The sequence below is a fragment of the Pristiophorus japonicus genome, chromosome 2, assembly GCF_044704955.1.
Source record: "Pristiophorus japonicus isolate sPriJap1 chromosome 2, sPriJap1.hap1, whole genome shotgun sequence".
In the NCBI taxonomy this organism is placed as follows: Eukaryota; Metazoa; Chordata; class Chondrichthyes; family Pristiophoridae; genus Pristiophorus; species Pristiophorus japonicus.
Window position 1 is genome coordinate 312598258 of NC_091978.1, and position 6831 is coordinate 312605088.

General features: G+C 40.5%; 1 long non-coding RNA gene across 1 annotated transcript in view; it reads left to right on the plus strand.

Moving 5' to 3' along the window:
- LOC139247657 (uncharacterized) overlaps nt 1-6444 on the plus strand; it is a 38190-nt gene extending 31746 nt beyond the window's left edge. Inside the window, exons 3-4 of the long non-coding RNA XR_011590950.1 lie at nt 2128-2214; nt 5891-6444. This is a non-coding gene — a long non-coding RNA (uncharacterized lncRNA). The remainder of the gene's footprint in view (nt 1-2127; nt 2215-5890) is intronic.
- The last annotated feature ends 387 nt before the right edge of the window (nt 6445-6831 follow it).

Here is a 6831-nt window from a genome sequence, read left to right on the forward strand (position 1 = left end):
TTTGGGACAAAGCTGAGACTTGTAGCAATACTCAGAAAAGAAGCAGACCAGGACAAGAAATCAGATTGCAGACAAATGGAAAATCTGAGTTATGGTCAAAGGCAAATGAGGAATCTTCAATATAGCTTGAGAAACATTTCTCAGGGGCATTCCCATGCTTCAGGTTATGAGAACTGATTTTAGTAATACATACAGGAAGGTTTGGGGGATGGGGGGTACCACTCAGGCTAGTCTCACCAGCCTAGATGTTCCGAAATTGGAATTATTTATGCCAGAGTATCTAATGGTGAGTTTTAGACATGACAATCTAGAAAACTGGCAAAAGCTGCTCAACAGTTTCATAAAAGCTGATACAGTCCCAGCAAAGTTGAGAGCACAAAAATAGCCCTGAATAGAAGCCCTGTGCCATGTGAAGATGAAGAATTGCACTGAAAGGGCTGTTGGATCTGAGAATATCATAACTTAGTATATTCATTATTTGATCATTTTTATTGTAGGGGAAAAAGTGTAGAACTTAGAAATTATTGAATGGAGATATGTGTGATGAAGGTGTGAGGTTAATTATCTAGGGGTAGCTGAGTCAAGCCCAGTGGAATATTTGACAGTTTATTTGGTGCATTTTCTAGCATTTTTGAACTTACCTTCCTTCAATCCAAAAATAATTTCTCCTGGGCAGGTTACAGATGGATTAAATGTGAAAATAAAAATAATTGTAGGAATTGCAATAGAACTTTGAAGGGCAAAATTAAAATAATGGATTAGTGCCATTATTATCAGCGACAGTCATTTCTGGCTGTAATATATTCTTTACGACATCACAAACACAGACAAACTACAAGATGGCTCTTACTGGAAACTGTCATTGACACTTTTATTGTTGTACTCCAGTGGTTGCAATACCACAGTAGTCCACTAGGTGGAGCAGTAGTCCATTAGGTGGAGCTCTATATTACACTTCTTACTCCTTAATGAAAAAGTAATTATAACAAAGTAATCATTATACATAACTTGCATGGTTACACACAACAAAAGATATGGGGTCCTAAAGGCCTGTTACCACCACAAATCTGCGGCCACGCTGCGAAGTGGAGTGGCCATCGACTTTTTGTAGAATGGCCGCTGATAGTCCAATTGCCCTCCCAAGGTTTCCCTGCAGTGCCTGATTCCCCCACCACTCTGCTGCCGATCCATGGTAAGCGCGTCATCGCTGTGCGCACCACTGATCTGCGCCCCACCCCCCGCCCCTCCACAACAGTGACATTCCCCTCTCAAAATCTGCGGCCCATCTGGAAGTGCCAAAACCTGTTTTTTCCTGGTGGTCCGGGAAGCTGTGGCCATCTGCAATGGCAGTGTGGCTTCCCTTAAAGGGGAGGATGCACTGCTGCCTCCACAATTTTGCTTTTTTTGTCAGCCGACTTCCAGGTCGGCCCGACAATTATGCTCCCGGGTATGGTAGGGTCGCCAACAGGCAGCCTGGCACCCCCTTCCTGGTGGCCCAGTGGGCCAAAGTTTTAAAATCGCAGAGGCTCTCTCCTTTAAATGAAGGGGAGAGCCATGGTGACACGGCGCTGTGATGATGTCATCATGGTGATCACTCCGCACCACCCCCAACTTCCACCCCTCAGGTGTTGCCACCACCGAGAACCGGCCCCTCAATTGTTGTCACCACCCCCATTAAGAAAGACTTCTGGATCCAAGGGAAAAAAAACAACAAAGAGCGGAATGTCACTCAAGAGGCGACCTGAACTGCAGCTGCAGTTAAAAACCATTCAAACGGGCAAATGCGCTCAATTTCAGGCGGGGGCAATTTGTAGCCCATGGACTTATTTGGCCATATTTATACATCAAACTTAACCATTTGTTTTCTGTTTCGAAGAGGATACCTTCACTCTCAAAGAGAACTTTACAAACTTGTTGTCAAACTTAGACTCATTCTAGGCTGAGCCTGAGGAGAGTTTTCCTCCAAGGGTAACCCTTGATTTACATTTGGACTCTCTACAACTTCAGACTCTTTGTCTGCCTGACTCGGACTCAGTTCTGCTACTGGTACTTTTCTTGTAACAAAACTATCTGACTCATCAGAAATAATCAAATCATTCCAATTTTCAACTCTTTCCACATCTGCAGGTAAAAGTTTGGCTTTAACAACAAGAACCTGGTTCATGGCTGATGATTGAAAAACAACTCTGCTGGTATTCTACCAGTAGTTGTATGGTGAGTATTACGATAAGTAATTAGAAAATTTGCCAATTTGTGGTTCAACAATAACTGCCGTTTCTTTGGATTGGATTGGAGCAGGGCACGTTTTACAATTTGTACTGTGCGCTCTGCTGCACCATTTGAAGCAGGGTGGTACGGTGGAACCTTAGTATGTTTCACACCATTTCTACTCATGAACCATGTAGATTCTTCTGAACAAAATTGTGGCTCATTATCAGACACAATTTCTTCTGGGAGGCCATATGAAGAAAACAATCTTCGCAAATTGTGAAGTGTTTTACTTGTTGTTATTTTCCATATCGGAAACACGTCTACCCACTTCGAATGCCTAGCAATCATAATGAACAATTGTTGTCCTTCTAGCTCAGGAAAATCTATATGTAAACTTTGCCACACCCTGGGAGGCCATTTCCATGGCTGTAATCATACTGATGGTGGTTTCTTGCTTACCGATTGACATCTTATACACTGACTAACGATGTACTCCATATCTTTATTAAACCTGGCCACCATAGTAACTGCATGCAAAACTCTTGGTCAAGCACATTCCCAGGTGTTGGTCATGAAGATCTCCTAATAATTTGGACCTGAACTTATTTGGAATAACTACTCTTGCACCCCACATGATAAATCTTTATCCACGAACAATTCATTCCTTTGAACGAAGTATGGGCGAATATCTTTCTCTGATACCTAGTTTGGCCAGCCATTTGCTATGTAATCATACACATTTGACATAACTGGGTTACTTTTGATTGTTCTACCAATCTCTTCAGCTGTGACTGGAAGTTCATCAATGTATGAAAATAAGAACACTTCTTCCCTATTTGGTATAATTTGTGATGGCGATCAACCTGGGCATAGCATCAGCATTACCATCTGACTTAGGTACAATAACAATGGGTAGAGCCCAATTATTTAGATCTATCTTAGAGATAATGTTCTCAGTCTCTAGTCTTTTGAGTTCTTGCTCAAATTTCTGCTTGAGTGCATATAATACGAGATGTGGCTTGCAGTAAACTGGTTTAGCATCCTTCTGCACTCTGACACTTGCCTTGAAGCCTGTTTCATGGTACACCTTTGGATACTGTTTGATGACATCAGCCTTCAATGCAAATTTCGTTTCAACACAAAAAATCTCACTCCAATCCAGTTTCAGTGATCCCAACCAATTTTGATCTATTAATGCAGGCTTGTCTCCTGTCACTCCTAAGAGAGGCAAGCTCTGAAACTGATCCTTGTATTTCGCTGGTACGGTGATACGTCCGACCATGGGGATTTTCTCTTCTGAGTAGCCTCGCAGCTCTATCTTAGACTTCTCCAGCAGAAAATCACTAAACTTGTTGAGATATAGTGATACTACGCTCATGGATGCACCAGTGTCAATTTCCATGGGTATCCTGGATTCTGCAATGTCTACTTGGATGACGATACATCACGAATCATTGTTAGTTATGCTTGTGCTACTGAAGCCGAGTATCTCCAGAATATTCTCATCCTGTTGCTTCTCTTCAATTCTATGTAGTCTCTGGCGATTGCTATTTCTAGCATTGAACATTGATTTACTCTTCAGTTGCTATTCCTTCGCAAGATGCCCTATTTTCTTGCAGAAGAAACACTCTGCCTTCACATATGGACAGCTTTGAGCAATGTGTTGACCCAGACACCAATAGCATGACTTAAATGCGCTGTTACCTTGGCCATTTGCTGAGGTCTTGGGGCCTAACTGCCTTTTACTTCTAACCTGTAGGTGATTCACTTCGGTTGTCTGATGACCAGAAAATGGTGCAAAATTGGCTAGCCATATCCATCAACAAGCTAAATTAAAAGTCAAGTTCGGGGTAGTCAACAACTTTTTTCTGATTGCTTCATTTTTTATCCCTCAAACAAAGCGGTCACGTAATGCTTGGTCCTGAAAGTTTCTGAAACTACAGTGAATGGATAGTTTTTTTAAAGCTACAATGTACTCACTTATACTCTTGTCATGTAATTGATCTCATGTTCCAAAATGATAACTTTCAGCAATTTCCAGAGGTTCAGGATTGCTTTAGAATCTCCATCAGCATGTCCTTCAGCTTGATGGGAACAAGCACAGTTTTCAGTCTTTCATACACCTGGGGGCCTGTTTCACTCAGGAAAATAGCCCATTTTCTTTCTAACACCACCCGGTTATGGTTTTCATCATCGGGGACTTTGACGATACTATTTGCTGTGAAAAACATTTCTAGCCACTCCACATATGCTCCGAAAGTCTCTCGGTCACCATGGAACTCACCCAAGTGCCCTATTATTCCCATAGGCACGGCCATCTGGAATCTTCAGTTCAGCCAAGTGTACTTGTAATTTACCTTGCATTTTTAGCTGTGTGGCAAAATAAAGAACTTCTCAAAGTCTCTCTGTCGATTGGCTGGATGATCCACCAACAAAAATTTCAGCTCGGGAATCTTATTATCCTCTTTTACGTCATCAATGTGATATATTTTTTATGACATCACAAACACACACATACTACAAGATGGCTCTTACTGGAAACTGTCATCACATGGCTTGTCAGATGACACTTTATTGTTATACACCACTAGTTGCATTACCACAGTAATCCACTAGGTGGAGCAGTAGTCCACTAGGTGGAGCTCTATATTACACTGACCAATGTTGCTCTTTTGACCTGTCAAAAAGTTTATTTTTTATCTTGGAATAAAAGTTTTACACATTGCGATCATTGTTTTTAAAATGAAGTGTGCAAAGATTCAAGAACTGAATTTCGTGCCCTTGGGTTCATCTGTCCGATTGCCTCACATCTTAGAGTAGACATTAGCCCAGACTCACAGAATTATTGAAGGTGGTAATCTCAATTCAGAACAAGTTGAGTGCAGAGAAGTTATCATTTAATTGCTGGGTTGGCCTAAATAAGAATTCCGAAGCAATACAACGGCCGAGCAACAGTGAGGGTCATTTTCACCTTCACCTTGGGTGGTAAACTGGTGATTTCAATCGAGTGACTTCTAAAATTGGCAGTCCATTCACTGCCCAAGTGGTGAAGGTGAACATTATCCTCGATGGAAATGAAAATTGAGCGGGTTCTGTAACGAGTGGACAATCTGCTTTGCCAGTTTACCACTGACTGTGAAAATGACCCGCTGTGGCTTTCTAATTGTTATGCTTCTTCCAGCTGCACTAATAATAATTCCAGCCATCAGTTACAATCTAAAATGGGTAAATGACAGACTACTGGGTTCAGGAAGGAACTGATAATTGTATCTGCTCAAACATGACTTGTCTAGACAATGCGGTGAATGACTCTTCAATTAAAAAATGCACAGACTTACAGATGAAGTCCTACCCCAAACCACATAATCTTACTCCTAGCTCAATTTCCTGTTGAAGCTCAGTCACACTCAGATTAAAGATAATGTAAGAATTAAAGCAAAATATTTGCTTCAGGAAATGTAGTTTCAATAGATGAATTTCCTGTTAAAAAAAAGTCTTGTGTCAAACTGCATTAAAGTCAATGACCTGGGTTTCGCTCTTGATTGGCACTAATGGCTTCTTGGTGTCAAATTGAAATTTATTCATTGTGCTAACACAGTATTAACTGCAACTTCTTTAGCAGACTTATTGCTGAGAGTAGAGCTGAGTTATCTCAATTCCTGTTTGTGCTTCTTTCCAGGGCATTCCAACATTAGCAGTTACAGCTGTGGCCAATCCTGCTTTCCTTGATGCGAAACGGACTTCTAGATTTTAATGAGCGCATGCTTCTTGCTTGCCATATTGGATGCCAGCACCTAAAAAATGGCCACATCTAATGCATTTAATTTCGAAGACACTTTTCGTGCTGGGCATACAAAATAAGAAACTAAAATGGCAGTTTTATGAGATTTAAGACTAGAACTCCATCCATTTTGTGGGTTGTGCTCAATAGGAATTATCATAGACCCCCCCGCCCCCAAAGGAATTTTATAAATTTACTTTCAATTACTTTAAAAGCTATTAATTTGGATACTTGGATGCTGCCTCTTCAAAAACATTATAAACATATAAGTGAGTAATTTTCCTATATAGAAAAAATTTCCCCAATTACATCAAAAATCTAAAATAAGAAGCAATGCAATTCTTTTTCACACCTAACACTATCTGCACATAGCAGGTCTGAAGTTTCACGCATTGTTTAAAGTTGAACACCCACATCTGGGTGGTTTTGATCCACAACAGCAATAAAGTACAGAGCCTGACTCATGTTTCTGGTTTTTATCAATTTATATACAAGCTAATGGCCTTGGAGGCTAACACAAAATACTGAACTTGGTTTTAACGATTAAACCACACCACTCTACTGCTATGATAACTGGCGAAGGTGGGAATAACGGTTAATTCCATTTGGAACCTGTTGATCTCACACTTGATGCATTTAAGAGATTGCATGAAACTTTGGTGTGGTTTGAGAAGTGAAAGCTTAATCAGTATTTATTCTCAGCTTGCAATACAGAATAATATTTATTGAGGTAAACATTATAGCATACCTCAGTTAGGTGTTTTTTTTAAATTATAGCATGACTTTTTCCTAGATCTTAACAGCAGAGTTTTTATAATCTTGAGTACGAGAACATACCA